General features: G+C 34.2%; 1 pseudogene; it reads left to right on the top strand.

Annotated features, from left to right (window-relative positions):
- Positions 1 to 18474: 18474 nt before the first annotated feature.
- On the top strand, positions 18475 to 18568 carry LOC113609126 (uncharacterized; annotated as a pseudogene).
- Positions 18569 to 21038: the final 2470 nt, after the last annotated feature.

The raw sequence follows: 21038 nt of genomic DNA, 5'->3' as shown, positions 1-21038 counted from the left end.
AATTCACTGGCAGAGCCATCTGGCCCTGAGCTCTCTTTGTTGGGATGTTTTTGATCACTGATTCAATCTTCTTACTAGCTATTGATCTGTTCAGATTTTCTATTTCTCCATGATCCAGTCTTAGCAGGTTGAGCAATTTTTAGGAATTTACCCATTTCATTTACAATAACCAATTTGTTGGTGTTCAGTTGTTCATAGTACTTTCTTGTAATATTTTTTTTGTTTCTGTGAAATGAGTTGTAATGTCATTTCTTTCATTTATAATTTTAGTAATTTGAATCTTCTCTCATCTGTTCTAGATCAATCTAAATAATGGTTTATCAATTTTGTTAATCTTTTTGAAGAATACACTCTCTAGATGGCAAGATTTTTTCTATTGTTTTACTATTCTCTATTTTGTTTATCTATGCTACAATCTATATTATTTATTTCTTTGTGCTATCTTATGGTTTAGTTTGATCTTCTTTTGCTACCTAATCTGTAAATTTAGGCTGTTGATTTGACTTTTATTTCATTTTTTTATTGAAGCATAGTTGATTTACAATATTATATTAGCTTTGGGTGTACAACATAGTAATCCAACATTAGTATAAATTGTACTCCATTTAAAGTTACTATAAAATATTGGCTATATTCCCTGTGCTTTACAAAGTATCCTTGTAGCTTATTTATGTTATACATAGAAGTTTGTACCTCTTACTCCCCTACCCCTATTTTGTCCCTTCCCCCTTCCTTCTCCACACCGGTAACCACTAGTTTTTTTCTTTATATTTGTAAGTCTGTTTTTGTTTGGTTATACTCATTCCTTTGTTTCATTTATTAGATTCCACTTATAAGTGACAACGTATAGTATTTGCTCTGTCTGACTTATTTCACAGAGCAAATAACCCTCAGGCCCATCCATGTTGTTGCAAATGGGAAAATTTTATTATTTTTTATGGCTGAGTAAAGTTCTATTGTATATACACATCTTCTTCATCCATTCATCTGTTGCTGGACATTTTGGATGCTTCCATATCTTGGCAATTGTAAACAATTCCAGTAGGAACATTGGGGTACATGTATCTTTTTGAATTAATGTTTTCCTTTTCTTCAGATATATACCCAGTAGTGAAACTGCTGGATCATATGGTAGTTCTATCTTTAGTTTTTGTAGGAACCTTCATACTGTTTTCCATAGTGGCTGCACCACTTTACATTTCCACCAAGAGTGTACTAGTGTTCCTTTTTCTCCACATCCTTGCCAACATGTGTTACTTGTGGTCTTTTTGATGATAGTCATCCTGAAATGTAGGAAGTGATATCTCACTGGGATTTTGATCTGCATTTCTCTGATGATTAGTGATGTTAAGCATTTTTTATGTGCCTGTTGGCCACCTGTATGTCTTCCTTGGATAAATGTCTATTCAGGTCTTCTGGCTAATTTTTAATTTTTTTATTGAGTTGTATGAGATTGTTATATATTTTGGATATTAACCACTTACTGGTCAAACCATTTGCAAATATTTTCTCCCATTTAGTAGGTTGTCTTTTTATTTTCTTGATGTTTTCCTTTCAAAACCAAAAGGTTTTATGTTTACTTAGGTCACATGTGTTTATTTTATCTTTTATTTCCTTTGTCTTAGGAGAGATAACCCCCAAAATATTGCTACAGTTTATGTCAGAGAGTTTTTACCTATGTTTTCTTCTAGGAGTTTTATGGTTTCTGTTCTTACATTTAGGTCTTTAATCAATTTTGAGTTTACTTTGAATATATGAGGTAATGTTCTAATTTTATTCTTTTACATGTAGCTGTCCTGTTTTCCTAGAACCATTCATTAAGGGGACTGCCTTTTCCACATTGTATATTATTGCCTTATTTGTTGTAGATTAATTGACCATAGGTGCAGGGGTTTATTTATGAGCTCATTATTCTGTTCCATTGGTCTGTTTCTTTTTGTACCAGGACCATGCTGTTTTGATTACTGTAGCTTTGTAGTATAGTCTAAAGTCAGGGAGCATGATATCTCCAGCTTTGTTCTTTTTGCTCAAGATTGCTTTGGTAACTTGAGGTCTTTTAGGGTTCCATATAAATTTTAGGATTATTTGTTCTAGTTCTGTGAAAATGTCATGGGTATAGATTGGAATTATATTACATCTGTAGATTGTTTTGGATAGTATGGCCATTTTAAGAATATTAATTCTTCCAATCCATACACACAAGATTTCTTTTCAGTTCTTTGTATCATCTTCAATTTTCCTTAACAATGTTTTATAATTTTCAGAGTATAGGTCTTTCATCTCCTTGATTAAAGTTATTCCTAGGTGCTTTATTCATTTTGATGAAATTTCAAATGGGATTGTTTACTTTCATTATCTTTCTGATAGTTCATTATTAGTGTATAAGAAAGTAACAGACTTCTGTATACTAATCTTGTATCCTGCAAACTTACTAAATTAATTTATTAGTTCTAATATTTTTTCAAGGAAGACTTTAGGGTTTTCTATATAACATATCATGTCATGTGAAAATAGTGAAAATTTTACTTCTTCCCTTCCAATTAGGATGTCTGTATATCTGTTTCTTGTCTGATTGCTATGCCTATGACTTCCAGTACTATGTTACATAGAAGAGGCAAGAGTGAGAATCCTTGTCTTGCTGCTGATTTTAGAGGAGAAATTTTCAGCTTTTCACCATTAAGTATGAAATTAGTTGTGGAGTTGCCATAATTAGCCTTTAATATGTTGAGATATTTCCCTCTAATACTAAATTTAATGAGAGTTTTTGTCATGGATGGATATTATTTTTTTTTCAGATTTTCTTACTGCATCTATTGAGATAATCATGTGATTTGTATCCTTCTTTTTGTTAATATGGTGTATCACATTATTGATATGCAGATACTGAATCATCATTGCATCCTGGAATATATTCCACTTGATCATGGTGTATGATTGTTTTTATAAAGTGTTGAATTCAGTTTGCTAATACTTTGTTGGAGATTTTTGCATCTGTATTCATCATTGGCCTGTAATTATATTCTTTTTCTGGTTTTGGTATTAAGGTAATGCTGACCTGATAAAAGGAATCTGGGAGTGTCATGTCCTCTTCATTTTTTTTAATAGTTTGAGAAAGATAGGTATTAGCTCTTATTTTCTTTATATGTTTTGTAGAATTCCCCTCTGAAGCCATCTGTCCCTGGACTTTAGCTCTTTGTTTCATTGATTTTTTTTTTTTTGTATTTATTTCTTCTCAGGTCTTTATCATTTTCTTCCTTCTTCTGACTTTGGGCTTTGTTCTTTCTCTTTTTCATTTAGATGGTAGGTTAAGTTGTTCATTTGAGATTTTTCTTGTTTCTTGAGGTAGGCTTGTATTGCTATAATCTTCCCTCTTAGAACTACTTCTGCTGTGTCTCATATATTTTGGATATTTTGTTTTTATTTCCATTTTTCTGGAGTTATTTTCTGATTTCCTCTTTCATTTCTTCTTTCACCCATTGGTGTTTTAATAAGATGTGTTTAGTCTCCATGTATTTGTGTTTTTCCCATTTGTCTTCCTGCAATTCATTTTCTATTTTACCATTGTGGTCAGAAAAAGTGCTTGATATAACTTTTATCCTCTTAACTTTATTGAGAATTATTTTCTTTCTGACTTAGCATGTGATCTATCCTGGAGAATGCTCTATGTTCACCTGACAAGAATGTGTATTCTGCTGTTTTTGGTTGGAATGTCCTGTAGATATCTATTAAGTGCCAGTGGTCTAATGTACCATTTAATATGACTGTTTACCTATTGATTTTCTGTCTGGATCATCTGTCCATTGATGTAAGTAGGGTTTTAAATTCCCTATTATTATTGTATTATTGTCGTTTTCTCCCTTTATGTCTGTTAACTTTTGCTTTATATATTTAGGTGCTCCTATATTAGATGTACACATGCTAATGAATGTTATATATTCTTCTTGTATTGATCCCTTTATCAAAATATGATGTCATTTTTTTGAACTTTATTGTGGACTTTGTTTTAAAGTCTACATTTTATGATATGAGTATAGCTGATATTTCATTTGCATAAAATATGTTTTTCCATCCCCTCAGTTTCAGTCTATGTGTGATTTCAACTCTGAAGTGAGTCTCTTGTAAGCAGCATATAAAAAGGTCTTTTTTTTTTTATTCGATCACCACCCTATATCCTTTGAGTGGGCCATTTAGACCATTGACATTTAAAATGATTATTGATAGATATGAACTTATTTCCATTTTGTTACTTGTGTTCTGGTTGTTTTTGTAGTTCTTCTCTGTTCTTTTCTTCTTCATTATTTTCTTCCCTTATGATTTGATGATTTTCTTTAGTGGTATGCTTGTGTTCCTTTCTGTCTAGTTTTTGTGTATCTATTGTTGGTTTTTGTTTTGTGCTTTCCATGGTGTTAATGTATGTTGACCTATAACTATGTCTACTTATTTTAAACTGATAGTCATTTAAGTTCAAGATCTAAAAGATCTAAAATTTTACACACACCCCACATTTTGTGTTTTTAATTCCATACTTTACATCTTAATGTATATCCCTTTAACTCTGTTTTGTAGTTATAGTTGATACTACAGTTTTGGCTTTTAATCTTCATACTAGTTTATTTAAGTGATTGACCACAGCCTTTACTATATATTTGCTTTTACTAGTAAGATCTTTCCCTTCATATAAATTCTTACTTCTTGCTGCAGCCTCTTCTTTCCACTTAGAGAAGACCATTTAATAATTATTTTATAGTCAGTTTAGGTTTGATAAGCTCTTATGTTTTTTGCTTATCTGACAAATTCTTGATCTCTCCTTTAATTCTGAATGATAACTTTGCTGGCTAGAATATCCTAGATTCTTAGATTTTCTCTTTCAGCACTTTAAATGTATCATGCCATTCCCTTCTCTCCTGTAATGTTTCTGCAAATAAAATGGCTGGTAACCTTATGGGGATTCTGTTGTATACAACTCCTGTTTTTTCCTTTGTTGCCTTTAGAATTCTCTCTTTTTCTTTAACTTTTGCCATTTTAATTATGATATGCCTTGTGAGTCTCTTTGGGTTCAGCAGATATCTGTATATCTGTTTCTTCTTCAGGTTTGGGTAGTTTTCAGCCATAATTTCCTCAAATACATTTTCGACCTGTTTCTCTCACTCTTCTCCTTTTGGGACCCCTAATTGTGCATATTAGTACACCTGATGTTTTATCAGGTGTCCCTTAAACTGTCCTCACTTAAATTCTTTAATTTATTTTTTTGTTGCTCTGATTGGGTGATTGCCATTATTTTATCTTCCAGATCACTTAAGTTTTCTTCTGTATCCCTTATTCTGCTCTTAATTCCTTCTAGTGTGTTTTTCATTTCAGTTATTTTATTCTTCAGCTCTGACTGGCTCTTTTTCATATATTCTAGTTCCTTGTGAAAATTCTCACTGTGTTCATCTATTCTTCCCTAATTCAGTTAACATTTTTATTACTAATGTTTTGAACTCTTTTTCTGGTAAATTATTTACCTCTGTTTCATTACTTTTTTTTTCTTGTTCTTTGTTGTAGATGAGTCCTTCTGCCAGTCTCCCGTTTGTTTCCAGTCAGAATTGTTCCACATGTATGTGTATTTTTGATGTGTTTGTGTGGGGAGGTGAGTTCAGAGTAATCCTACTCTGCCATCTTGATCTCCTCCAAGATTTTGCTTTTTTTTTTTAATATAAGCATTTACTGCTATACATTACTTTCAACACTGTTTTTGCTGCATCCCATATGTTTTGGTATATTGTGTTTTCTTTTTCATTTGTCTCAAGTTTAATTATTTTTTCTTGTGTTTAACTCTTTGACTCATTAAGAGTTTGTTGTTTATTTTTACATATTTGTGAATATTCCAGTTTTTCTTCTGCTACTTATTTCTATTTTCATTTCACCTTGATTAAAAAAGATACTTTCTATTATTCCAGTTCTTTTCACTTTATCAAGACTTTTTCATAAATTAATATATGTATTCCAGAGCCTGTTCCATGTGCAAGTGAATAAAATAAGTATTCTGCCATTGCTGGGTGGAGTCTTTTTATATGTCTTTGAAGTTCAGTTGGTCTATAGTGTTATTCAATTTCTGTATTTCTTTATTGATCTTCTGTCTTGTTTTTCTATTCATTATTGAAAATGGGGACAGGATGTCAGCAAGATAGCAGATAAGGAGATACCAACCTGCATCATGTCCAATAAAACAATAATTAGACATCTATTCACAGTGGAAAATAGCTCTTAGAGATGTCAGGAGTCCACTTAAGAAACTACAACCACACTGTGGAGCAAAAATCCTGAGAATAACCATAGAAAAATTATACTGAGATTAGTTTTGTTTTTCCTTACATCATCTCACACACACACACACACACATACACACACACACACACACACACACACACTGACACTGTTCAGCACCAAGAGGACATTTCCTAGTCTGACAGTTCTCCTTGCAGGGAAAGGCAGATCAGGGTGAGTGACCAGCTTCTTCAGCCTTTCACGGCACTGCATGAAGGAATCCACTTCAGTTTTACCCCACCCAGGTCTCTGGGGATACCTGCAGAGCTGAGACATCTGGAGATAGGAACAAAGAAGGTCAGTGTCAGACACACAGTAAGAATAAACATAGTTCCCAAGTGTCCTGCTCTGCAGCAGACCACAGCAGCCTTTTGCACTGTGGACATTCTCCCAACAGCATTCACCACTAGGGATCCCACAGGGTTTGCCATTACAGACCCCAGTGTCCTGTTCTTCACAGGACCCCAACAGCATTCACCACTGAGGAAAACAACAGCCAGTACAGCCACCGTGGACACACTGCAGCTTTCTCCACTGAGGGCCCAACAGGTTTTTGTCTTTACAAACATCACCCTCTCAAGTGCCTCACTGCCCCCAAACCCTCCAGAGCCACCCTGGCTAACACTGCCACAGACTGTCCAGCCCCAGGACCCACTATGGCTATCACTTACATGCTTACAGCTGGCCTAGGTCCTTGCAGCTATGTTCATGCATGCTACTGACCCCACCCCCCATAGATACACATGTACATGCCACCAGCCCTGACCCTTGCAGCTCTGCACACATAAGGCTGTCTTCCACTGCAGTGTGCAAGCACAAAGCTAACCCTTGTGGCCACACCTGTACATGCCTCTGATCCAGCACCCAGAGATGAGCTAATGCATGCAGCCAGCTGCAACTTCCATTGCCAGCCTCCACTGCCAAACATACAACCACAGCTGACCCCTGAAGCTATGGTGTGCACACTGCCAGCCCCAGCCTCCATAGCTGCACATGTACCCACAGCTGTCATGACCCAGGCCACTGACCTTCACTGTCTTGTGAACATCCCTACAGCTGTGTGAATGCATGTTGCCAGTTCCATTTCCAGTAGCTGCATATACACCTGCAGTTGTCTCTGACTCCTGATGCTGACCGTGGTTCTCACCACTATGAGTGTGACTGCAACCAGCCCCTGTGGCCACACATGTGCCTACAACTGGCCCTCAAAACTACTCAAGTACACACTTCTGGTCCCAGCTATGACTGAAAATTGTACTGGTTCCTTGCACTGGACCTGGAAGCACTGCTGAGGACCTCAACAGCTGTTGCAATTGCAGATCCCCTACATTATGTAGTCATGCAGACCCTAACTACTTAAGCCCACAAGAAACTATGACTCCCAGATCCAGAGCCACTACACAAACTGCACTTGATTACCTGTGCCACTAGACCCATGACCACAGCATGCTAATATTTATCCCTACAAATAAGTGAAAATTTGTCCTTACTAAAGTCAATCTAAAGTCTGGAAGAGGAAATGGCTTCTTTAAATGTGGAGACACCCATGCAAGCTTACAGGAATCATGAAGCTTTGAAGAAACATGACATCACCAAAGAAACACAATAAACTTCCAATAATCAACCTCAAAGAAATGGAGATCCTCTAATTAGTGAAAAATAATTTAAAATACTGGTTCTAAAGAAGCTCAGTGAGTCCAGGAAAACACAGAAAAACATTTTGATGAAACCAGGAAAATATTAAAAGAAGAAAATGACAAGTTCAATATGGAGGTAGAAAATATTGAAAAGAACCAAATAGAAATATTAAAGCTGAAGAAAACAATGACTGAATTACAAATGTAGAAAGAGCTTCAACAGCAGACTTGATGAATCAAAAGAAGGAATAAGAAAACTTGAATATAGGTCATTTGAAATTATCCAAGGGATAAAAAAGGTAAAAAAAAATGAATTGGAATTAAAAAAGCCTATAGAATTTATAAAAAGCCATAAAGAAAGCCTACAATTGCATTATAGGAGTCCAAGAAGGAGAAGAGTGAGAGGAAGGAAGCAGAAAGTTTATTTAAAAAATAGTGGTTCAAAACTTCCTGAATATGTGAAGAGATTTGAATATCCAGGTATATGAAACTCAAAGGTCCTCAATGAGGTTCAACCCAAAGAAAACTTCACCAAGACATTATAATCAAACTGTCAAAAATCAAAAGCAAAAAATGATTTTAAAAGCAGCAAGAGAAAAGAGAGTTGTCACATGCAAGGGACAACCTCCCTACCACCTTCCATAAGGCTATCCATAGATTTTTCAGCAGAAACTTTGTAGGCTAAGAGAGAGTGGAATAATACATTCAAAGTGTGAAATGAAAAATACTGCACAACAGGAATATGTTATATATTCCAGTAAAGCAGTCTTTCAGAATTGAAGGATAAATAGAAACATTTCCAAACAAACAAAATCTGAAGAAGTTCATCACCATTAGACCTGCCTTACAAGAAATGTTAAAGGGAGTTCGAGTTGAAATGAAAAGATGCTAATTAGTAACATGAAAATATATGAAAGAAAAAAACTCACTCATAAATGTAAATATATGGTCAAATTTAGACTACTCCAATATTGTAATAGTATGTAAATCACTTATAACTCAAGTAAAAATATAAAAGAGAAAAGTATCTTAAGAAACCTATAACTTCAATAATTTGTTAATAGATATACAACCAGAAAATGTAAATTGTAACATCAAAAACATGAAATGTGGGTGGGAGGATTAAAACTGTCCAGACATTATGCAACCAAAATTAAGTGTTTAGGGCTTCCCTGGTGGCGCAGTGGTTGAGAGTCCGCCTGCCGATGCAGGGGACACGGGTTCGTGCCCCGGTTCGGGAAGATCCCACATGCCACAGAGCGGCTGGGCCCATGAGTCATGGCCGCTGAGCCTGCACATCCGGAGCCTGTGCTCCGCAACGGGAGAGGCCACAACAGTGAGAGGTCCGCATACCGCAAAAAAAAAAAAAAAAAAAAAAAAAAAAAAAAATTAAGTGTTTATTAGCTAAAAATAAACTGTTATAATCATAAGATGTTTTATTTAAGCCTCATGGTAACCATAAACAAATTATAGCAATAAATGCATCAATAATTCAATTATCCAGTCAAAGCACAGAATGGCTGAATATATTTAAAAAAAACAACAACAACTACATGCTGTCTACAAGTGACTCACTTCAGCTTTAACGACACAGAAAGAATGAAAGTGAAGGGATAGAAAATGATGTTCCATGCAACTGGAAACCAAAAGGGAACTGGGTAGGTATACTTATATCAGACAAACTAAACTTTAAGTCAAAGCTGTAGCAGGACACATAGAATGTTATTACGTGATAATAAAATGGTCAATTTACCAAGAATAAATAATAACTGTAAATATACATGAACCCCAAATCAGAGCACCTAAATATATAAAGCAGTATTAACATATCTGAAAGGAGAAATAGAGAGCAATACAATAATATATGGGACTACAATACCCCACTTTCAACAATTGATAGATCATCCAGAATAAAGTCAAAAAGAAAACATTGGACTTGAACTATTCCATAGACCTAATGGACCTAACAGACATATACAGAAGATTCCACCCAGTAGCATAAGAAAACACATTTTTTTCAGTGAACATGGAATATTCTCCAGAACAGATCATGTGACAGTTCACAAAAAAGTCTTAGCAAGTTTAAGAAGATTGAAATTATCTCAAGCATCTATTCCAACTACAATGGTATGTAACTAGAAATCAATAATAGGAGAAAAATAGAAGATTCATAAATACATGGAGCTCAAAGAACATGCTTCTGAACAAACAATAGGTGAAAGAAGAAACAAAAAGGGAATTCAAAAAAACATCTTGAAGAGTTTTTATCATAAATGGATGTTGAATTTTGCCAAAAGCTTTGTCTGCATCTATTGAGATGATCATATGGTTATTTCTCAATTTGTTAATGTGGTGTATGACATTGATTGATGTGCGGATATTGGAAAATCCCTGGAGTAAATCTCAGTTGACTGTAGTGTATGATCCTTTTAATGTATTGTTGGATTCCATTTGCTAGTATTGTTGAGGGTTTTTGCAACTATGTTCATCAGTGATATTGGCCTATAATTTTCTTTATTGTGATATATTTGTCTGGTTTTTGTATCAGGGTGATGGTAGACTCATAGAATAAGTTTGGCAGTGTTGCTCCCTTGGCAATTTTTGGTAATATTTTCAGAAGGATAGATCTTTACTCTTCTCTAAATGATTGACAGAAATCACCTGAGAAGCCATCTGATCTTGGACTTTTGTTTGTTGACAATTTTTAAATTACTGATCCAATTTCAGTACTGATTATTGGTCTATTCAAATTTTCTATTTATTCCTGGTTCAGTCTTGGAAGATTGTAACTTTCTAAGAATTAATCCATTTCTTCCAGGTTGTCCATTTTACTGCCATATGATTGCTCATAGTAGTTTCTTATGGAACTTTGTCTGTGGTGTCAATTGTAACTTCTCCTTTTTTATTTATAATTTTACTGACTTGGACCCTCACCCTTTTTTTTCTTGATGAATCTGGCTAAAGATTTATTAATTTAACTCTTCAAAGAACCAGCTTTTAGTTTCATTGATTTTTTTTGTTGTTTCCCTCATCTCTACCTCATTTATTTCTGTTCCAATATTTACGATAAAAACTCTTCAGAAAGTGGGCATAGAGGGAACACATGTCAACATAATAAAGGCACAGCTAACATCATACTCAATGGTGAAAAGCTGAAATCATTTCCTCTAAGATCAGGAAAAAGACAAGGACCCCCACTCTCACCAATTTTATTCAACATAGTTTTGGAAGTTTCAGCCATAACAATCAGAGAAGAAAACGAAATAAAAGGAATCCAAATTTGAAAAGAAGAAGTAAAACTGTCACTGTTTGCAGATGGCATGATGCTACAGATAGAAAATCCTAAAGATGCTACCAGGAAACTACTAGAACTCATCAATGAGTTTGTTAAAGTTGCAGGATAAAAAATTAATATACAGAAATCTGTTACATTTCTATACATGACAAATGAAATATCGGAAAGAGAAATTAAGAAAACAATTCCATTTACCATCACATCAAAAAGAATGAAATACCTAGGAATAAACCTACCTAAGGAGACAAAAGACATGTACTCTGAAAATTATAAGATGCTGGTGAAAGTAACTGAAGACAACACAAACAGATGTAAAGATATACCATGTTCTTGTATTGGAAGAATCAATATTAATAAAATGAACATACTACCCAAGGCAATCTACAGATTTAATGCAATCCCTATCAAATTACCAATGGCATTTTTCACAAATCTACAACAAAAAATTCTAAAATTTGTATGGAAACACAAAAGACCCTGAATAGCTGAAATAATCTTGAGGAAGAAGAACAGAGCTGGAGGAATCAGGCTCCCTGACTTCAGACTATACTTCAAAGCTACATTAATCAAAATATTATGGCAGTTGCACAATAACAGACATATAGGTCAACAGAACAAGATAGAAACCCCAGAAATAAACTCACACATTTATGGTAAATTAATCTATGACAAAGGAGGCAAGAATATACAGTGGAGAAAACACAGTCTCTTCAGTAAATGGTGCTGGGAATACTAGACTGCTACACGTGAAAGAATGAAATTAGAACATTCCCCAACACCATATACAAAAATAAAGTCAAATGGATTAAAGACCTCAAAGTGAGACCAGATACTATAAAACTCCTAGAGGAAAATATAAGCAGAACACTCTTTGACATAAACTGCAAAAATATATTTTTTTGAATCTGTCTCCTAGAGTAATGGAAATAAAAACAAAAATAAACAAATAAGGCATAATTAGATCTAAAAGCTTTTGCACAGCAGAGGAAACCATAAACAAAATGAAAAGACAACCTACTGACTGGGAGAAAATATTTCCAAATGATGCTACTGGCAAGGGATTAATTTCTAAAATATACAAACTGCTCATATGGCTTAATATCAAACAAATCAAATGACCCAATCAAAAAATGGCCAGAAGATCCTGCGCTTCCCTGGTGGTGCAGTGGTTGAGAGTCCACTTGCCAATTCAGGGGACACAGGTTCGTGCCCCGGTATGGGAAGATCCCACATGCCATGGAGTGGCTGGGCCCGTGAGCCATGGCTACTGAGCCTGCACATCCGGAGCCTGTGCTCCACAACAGGAGAGGCCAAAACAGTGAGAGGCCCGTGTACTGCAAAAAAAAAAAAAAAATGGCCAGAAGATCTAAATAAACATTTCTCCAAAGAAGACATACAAATGGCCGACAGGCACTTAAAAAGATGCTCAATATTGCTAATTATTAGAGAACTGCAAATCAAAACTACCATGAGATATCACTTCACACCAGTCAGAATGGACATCATTAAAATGTCTACAAATTATAAATGCTGGGGAGGGTGTGGGGAGGGTGTGGAGAATAAGGAGCCCTCCTACACTATTGCTAAATTGGTGCAGCCACTATGGAGAACAATATGGAAGTTTCTTAAAAAACTAAGAATAGAGTTAGTATACAATCCTGCAGTCCCACTCCTGGGCATATATCAGGAGAAAACTCTAATTCAAAAAAATACATGTACCCCAGTTTTCATAGTAGCACTGTTTACAATAGCCATGGAAGCAACCTAAATGTCCATTAACAGATGAATTGATAAAGAAGATGTGGTATATATATTTACAATGGATTATTACTCAGTCATAAAAGAGAATGAAATAATGTCATTTGCAGCAACATGGATAGACCTAGAGATTATCATATTAAGTGAAGTAAGTCACACAAATATCATATGATATCACTTATATGTGGAATCCAAAAAAATGATGTAAATGAAGTTATTCACAGAACAGAAATAGACTCAGAGTCATAGAAAACAAACTCATGGTTACCAAAGGGGATAGTGGCAAGGGAGAGATAAATTGGGAGTTTGGGATTAACATATGCACACTACTACATATAAAATAAGTGGGCAAAAAGCACCTACTGTATAACACAGGGAACTATATTTACTATCTTGTAATAACCTATAATGGAAAATAATATGAAAAAATATATATATATATGAATCACTACTTTGCTGTACACCTGAAACTAACAGAACATTGTAAATTATACCTTAAAAGGGTTAGCAAAAATTAAAACAAAGAAAAATTCTTGAGGCAAAACAATGTAAGCACAAGGGAGGAAAACTTATGAGATGTAGTTCTAAGAAGGAAAATTACACTTATAAATGCCTACATTAAGAAAATAATAAATATTTAAACTAAACAATCCAACTATAATCCCCAACAAACTTTAAGAAGAAAAACAAATTAGGCTCAATGTTAGTAGAGGAAAGGAAATAATAAAGATTAGAGCAGAAATAAAATGAAATATAGACTAGGAAATTAATAGAAAATGTCAAAGGAAAAAATAAGCCTTTTTTTTAAAAAGATAAACCCAATTGATAAATCTTTAACTATATTAAGAAAAAAAGAGAGGACTCAAATAAAATCAGAAATAAAAGAGAAGGCATTATAACTGATCCCACAGGACTACAAAGAATCCTAAGAGACTACCGAAATATTTAAAGAAAATCTAACATCAATTCTTGTCAAACTCTGACAAAATCATTTTATGAGGGCAGCATTTCTCTGATACCAAAGCCAGACAATAACACTACATGAAAAGAAATTTACAAGTCAATATCCCTTATAAACATAGATGCAAAATTCCTCAACAAAATATTAGAAAACCAAATTCAATAGCACATTAAAAGGATCATATGCCATGATCAAGTGGATACATCCTTGAGATGCAAGAATTGTTCAGTATGCAAAATCAATAAATGTGATACACCATGTTAACAAAATAGAGTATAAAAATTATATGATCATCTCAATAGATCCAAAAATGTTTTTTTGACAAAATTCAACATTCATTCATGTTAAAACCTGTCAACAGTGGATAAAGAAAAAATGTACTTCAACATAATAAATGCAGTCTATATCAAACTCACAGCTAACATCACACTCAACAGAGAAAATCTGAAATATTTTCCTCTAAGAAACAAAACAAGCGTACCCACTCTACTTCTATTCAACATAGTACTGGTAGCCCTAAAAATCATCTAGTCAAGAAAAATGCATGAAATGTATCCAAATTGGAAAAGAAGAAGCAAAATCGTCTTCATTTCCAAATGACATAAATTTACATATAGAAAACCTTCCATCAAAAACTGTTAAAACTAGTAAATGAATTCAATAAAGTTACAGGATACAAAATCAATTTACAATATCATTTCCATTTCTATAAACTAGCAATAAACTATCTGAAAAAGTAATTAAGAAAACAATCTCATTTACAATACCACCAAAAATAATAAAACAAAGAACTCAATTCTTTTTTGGCTGAGTAATATTCCATTGTATATATGTACCACATCTTCTTTATCCATTCATCTGTTGATGGACACTTAGATTGCTTCCATGTACTGGCTATTGTAGATAGAGCTGCAAGGAACATTGTGGTACATGACTCTTTTTGAATTATGGTTTTCTCAGGGTATATGCTCAGTAGTGGGATTGCTGGGTCGTATGGTAGTTCTATTTTTAGTTTTTTTTAAGGAACCTCCATACTGTTCTCTATAGTGGCTGTATCAATTTACATTCCCACCAACAGTATTGTAGTGAGGTGTATGGACCTAGAGTCTGTCATACAGAGTGAAGTAAGTCAGAAAGAGAAAAACAAATACTGTATGCTAACACATATATATGGAATCTAAAAAAAAAAAAAAAAGGTCATGAGCAACCTCAGGGCAAGATGGGAATAAAGACACAAATCTACTAGAGAACGGACTTGAGGACACGGAGAGGAGGAAGTGTAAGCTGGGACAAAGTGAGAGAGTTGTAGTGTATATATGGACATATATACACTATCAAATGTAAAATAGATAGCTAGTGGGAAGAAGTTGCATAGCACAGGGAGATCAGCTCCGTGCTTTGTGACCAGCTGGAGGCATGGGATAGGGAGGGTGAGAGGGAGGCAGATGCGAGAGGGAGGAGATATGGGGATATATGTATGTGTATGGCTGATTCACTTTGTTGTAAAGCAGAAACTAACACACCATTGTAAGGCAATTATACTCCTATAAAAATGTTTAAAAAAAGAATAAAACAAGAACAAGCTTGAAAAAGGAGACAAAAGATCTGTACACTGAAAACTATAAAATATTGATGAAAGAAATTGAAGGAGACACAAATAAATGGAAAGATATACCATGTTCATAGGTTGGGTGAATTATTATTTTTAAAATATCAACTCTACCAAAAGTGATCTACAGATTCAATACAGTCGCTGTCAAATTTCAATGGCATTTTTCACAGGAAAAAAAAAAAACAACTTAAAATTCATATGGAACTGCAGAAGACCTCGGATAGCTAAAGCAACTTTGGGAAAGAGCAAAGCTGGAAACATCACACTTCATGATTTCAAATTGTATTACAAAGCTAGAGTAATCCAAACATTATGGTACTGGCATAAAAACAAACACATAGATCAATGGAATGGAATAAGGATCCCAGAAAGAATCCCACATATATATGGTCAATTAATTTTCAACAAGGGTGTCAATAATTCACAAGGGAGAAAGGGTAGGCTCTTTAATAAATTGCATTGGGAAAACTGGATATCCACATGCAAAAGAGTGAATCTGGACCTTTATCTTACATCATGTACAATAATCAATTCAAAAATGGATTAAAGACTTGAACATAATACATGAAACCATGAAACTTGTAGAAGGAAACAGAGGAAAATCTCTTTGACATTGATCTTTGCAATGTTATTTTTTTTCTCTTGATTTGACAGCAAAACACAGGCAATAAAAGATAAAATAAACTAGTAGGACTATACCAATCCAAAAAAGTTCTGGATAGCAAAGGAAACAATAAAAAAAATGAAAAAACAACTATGGATAGAAGTAAATATTTGCAAATCATATATCTGGTAAGGGATGAATATTAACATTTGACAAGTAACTCACACCACTCATTAGCAAAAAAAAAACCCAAAACAAAACAAAAGAAAACACATACAATTCAGTTAAAAATTGGAGAGAAGAACTGAATCAACATTTTTCCAAAGAAGACATACAAATGGCCAGCATGTGCATGAAAAGATGGTCAAACTCACTAATCATTAAGGAAATGCAAATCAAAACCACAATGAGTTTGTAAATGCAAATCAAAACCACAATGAGTTTGTCACTTCACATCTGTTAGGTTAGCTATTATAAAATGCCAAAAGATAATTTTTGTTGGAAATAATGTGGAGAAAAGAGAACCATTGTACACTGTTGGTGGGAATGTAAATTGTACAGGCATTATGGAAAACAATAGGAGACTCCTTAAAAAATTAAAACTGGAAATATAATATGGTCCAGTAATTCCCACTTCTGGTTGTATATTCAAAGGAAATAAAATATATGTCTCAATGAGATATCTGCACTACTTGCACTCATTGCAGTATTGTTCACAGTAGTCAAGATATGGAAACAGTCTAAGTGCCCATTGACAGATGAATGGCTAAAGAAAATATGATACATGCACACACACACACACACACACACACACACACAAACACAAACTGGAATATTTCTCAGCCTTTATAAAGAAGGAAATTCTGCCATTTGTGACAACATGGAAGAACCTGGTGGACAGTATGCTAAGTGATAAGCCAGAAACAGAAATACAAATAACTCATGAATCTCATTTATAAGTGGAATCAAAAAAAAAAAAAGTCAAACTCATAGTAACAGATAGTAGAATGGTGGTTACCAAATGTTGAGGGGTGGGGGAAAAATGAAGTTATTGATCAAGGGGTGCAAAATTTCAGTTATAAGATGAATAAGTTCTGGAGATCTAATATACATTATGGTGACTATAGTTTATAATAACATTGAATACTTGAAATTTGCTAAGAGAATAGATCTCAAAAGTTCTTACCACACATAAAAAATTATATATAGTAAACATATGAGGTGATGGATATGTTAATTAGCTTAATTGTGGTAACCTTTTCACAATGTATACATATTTTAAAATATCGCCTTTTACTCCTTACATACACTCAATTTTTATTTGTCAATAATACCTTAATATAGCTGTTTTTTCAAAACTTTTAAAAACACAAAGTGGAGTATTGAAGTCTCCTATTGTTATAGAGCTATTTCTTCCTTCAATTCTGTCAATGCTTGCTTCATACATTTAGGACCCTTGATGTTTGGTTCCTTCATCCTTTTGTGTGTGTGTGTGTGTGTGTGTGTGTGTGTGGTACGCGGGCCTCCCACTGCTGTGTCCTCTCCCGTTGCGGAGCACAGGCTCCGGACGCGCAGCCCAGCGGCCATGGCTCACAGGTCCAGCCGCTCTGCGGCATGTGGGATCCTCCCGGACCGGGGCACGAACCCGCGTCCCCTGCACCGGCAGGTGGACTCCCAACCACTGCGCCACCAGGGAAGCCCCCTTCATCCTTTTTGTTAGAAAGCATGTGGTTTGGTTATTTCTGTAGATTGGAACTGGTTTTAGTTTTGATACAAATAGAAATCAATGTAAAAAGGAAAATGTATTGTTTATATAGATTTTATGTTGCAGTAAATGATTATGCATTCACTACATAAATTCAGTGAGACATTTATCATGTGAAACCATATAAAAAGGTTCTTGTAAAACATAATTGATTCTATCTTTACCTCTGAATTTACAAAAAGTACAGTGACATTATTCAAAGGGATCTTTCTTTCACTGACACTGTAAAAGTTGAAGAAAGAGTGTTTAACTCCAATAATTAACTCCTTATCTCAGGGACCTCTGCTAAGCTTTATGGAAACGTAGAGACAGGGGAGGAACAAATTTCCCCACTCCTAGCCCCTAAAAATGGATAGCTATAATCCCAATCACTGCTCTACCAATAAGGTTTCTTAAAATACCTTATAAAATAAAAGAGGTTTTCTTTCTTCTTTTCTATAGGTCATGCATCCAATTCATCCAAAACACTCATCAAGTTACCTAGGTATAAATAAAAGGAGGCAGAAATAAGCTTTACATCATTCTATTTAAAATCAGTGCTTGCTTTGGCAGCACATATACTAAAATTGGAATGATACAGAGAAGATTATCCTGACCCCTGTGCAAGGATGACATGCATTCCATATTTTTAAATTCTGGAGAGGGTGTGGAGAGAAGGGAATCCTCCTGCACTGTTGGTGGGAACGTAAATTGATACAGCCACTATGGAGAACAGTATGGACGTTCCTTAAAAACTAAAAATAGAACTAGCATATGACCCAGCAATCCCACTACTGGGCATATACCCTGAGAAAATCATAATTCAAAAAGGGTCATGTACCACAATGTTCATTGCAACTCTATTTACAACAACCAGGACATGGAAGCAACCTAGGTGTCCATCAACAGATGAGTAGATAAAGAAGATATGGCACAAATATACAATGGAATATTACTTAGACATAAAAAAGAAATGAAATTGAGTTATTTGTAGTGAGGTGGTTGGACCTAGAGTCTGTCTAGGTGCAAAATGAAGTAAGTCAGAAAGAGAAAAACAAATACCGTATATTAACACATGTATATGGAATTTTAAAAAGACGCTTCTGAAGAACCTAGGGGCAGGACAGGAATAAAGACGCAAATGTAGAGAATGGTCTTGAGGACACGGGGAGTGGGAAGGGTAAGCTGGGATGAAGTGCAAGAGTGACATGGACACATACATATTACCAAATGTAAAATAGATAGCTAGTCGGAAACAGCCACATAGCACAGGGAGATCAGCTCCGTGTTTTGTGACCACCTGGAGGGGTGGGATAGGGAGGGTGGGAGGGAGGGAGACGCAAGAGGGGGGAGATATGGGGATATATGTATATGTATAGCTGATTCACTTTGTTATAAAGCAAAAACTAACACAGCATTGTAAAGTGATTATACTGCAATAAAGATGTTAAAAATAAAATAAAATAAATGTGTTATAAGCCTTCTCGTATTTAGTACCATATTGGTAGGATTATTAAAATACATAAATCTATATCAAGGTTGTTCAGTTTGTTCCATATCCAATTCCTATTCATGGAGTCAAAGAAGGATCAGTCCTGTGGACAGCTTTGTACTATTCTTAGATTTACTTGGTAAGTAGGACTCTTACAATCTATATTTGTATTGGTGTTTTCACACTAGATAATTTAAAATCTCACTTTATGTGAAACATTCCTCTTTTAAATTAATGGATATTAAAAGTTGCATGGAGATTGAGTCTACATATTCTTAAGAAAAAATGTTTCTAAAAATAATTTTAAGTAACAGGGATTTAATTTTAGTTCTGTGACCTGTATTTAGTTTTGATAATTTTTGTAACTTATAGTTCCTAAATGATAGAACTTGTAAGCCTTTTTATTTCAATAGCATAATTTGTAACAAATCTAAATTATTGAAGAATCACTGTGTTTTTAAAATCAGAATTGGCATATTTGCCCACAGGGAAGTATTCAAAAAGGTCATCAAAAGATAAATATTCTCTGCTAGAATATCATATAAGAAAAGGATATAGAAGAATTTCAATTGAAGTCCTAAGATATTATATGAGGTATAATCAAACAGCAAGAAGAATTTGTTGATTGACTCAGACATTGATGAAATTATCATCCTGGTTCTAACCATAGAAAGAAGGAAAAAGAAGGCATTCAGGAAAGATTTAACTTTAACAGTAGAGACTGAAAAATCTTACAATACTTGCAACTTTAAGAAACAGTGTTTTTAATGATTTCTAAAATCTGGCAAGATTTAGAAATGCTCTCTTAGCAAAGTGAGCATTGCACTATAGAAAGAGCATGAGGCTTTGAAGTCTGGCAGACATGGGTTTCAGTTCTAGATCTATTATTCAGTAGCTAGATGACTGGGAAAATTATTTGAACTCTCTAATCCTCAATGTCCATATGTTTAAAATAAGACATATTGCATAAGAAATGTGTGTGCATGTATGTGTGAATATTAAATGGATGATTATACCAAAAATGACTTAGCACATGTAAGAGTTTCAAGAAACACTAATCTCATTAACCCTATACTTTATGTTTAAAATATATATTAACTTTATTAATGATACTATAGTGTTTGTGCATTTTAATTTAAAAAAATATCTTCACATTTTCCATCTGCTTTTTCAGAAGTGAAAATTTCATTCATCTATGTTCCAAGTAATGGGGATGTGAGTGAACAAGCTGCAAACCCTATCCTCAGGCAACAATTTGGTAACAATACAAACAATAAAATTTAAAAAATTAAAATACAGTGTGAGAGGTGATATAATACACTGGAACGGGATACAGAAACACAGAGGAAGGAGAAACACAAAGAAAAATCAGCAAAAAAGTGAGGAAGTAGGAATAGAATTAAAAAAAATAAACTTTAATGATAAGTCATAATTGAGAGAAAAAAGAGAACAAAAATTTTAGGGAGTTTATAGACATTTTATTCACAGTATAATACTGTTTTCTAAGGGCATGGACATTGATCAGTAGGCTTATGTTATTGGAAAACCCAGATGAAAGTGACATATGAAATAATTTGTTTGGATACATATAATGGAAAACACCTGAAAAATTATCTACTCAATAAATAT

This window comes from Aethalodelphis obliquidens, unplaced genomic scaffold, assembly GCF_003676395.1.
Source record: "Aethalodelphis obliquidens isolate GAN/ISIS:26980383/991018 unplaced genomic scaffold, ASM367639v1 scaffold54, whole genome shotgun sequence".
Classification (NCBI taxonomy): Eukaryota; Metazoa; Chordata; class Mammalia; order Artiodactyla; family Delphinidae; genus Aethalodelphis; species Aethalodelphis obliquidens.
The sequence above is the reverse complement of the archived record's forward strand: the minus strand, read 5'-3'. Positions and strand labels throughout refer to the sequence as shown.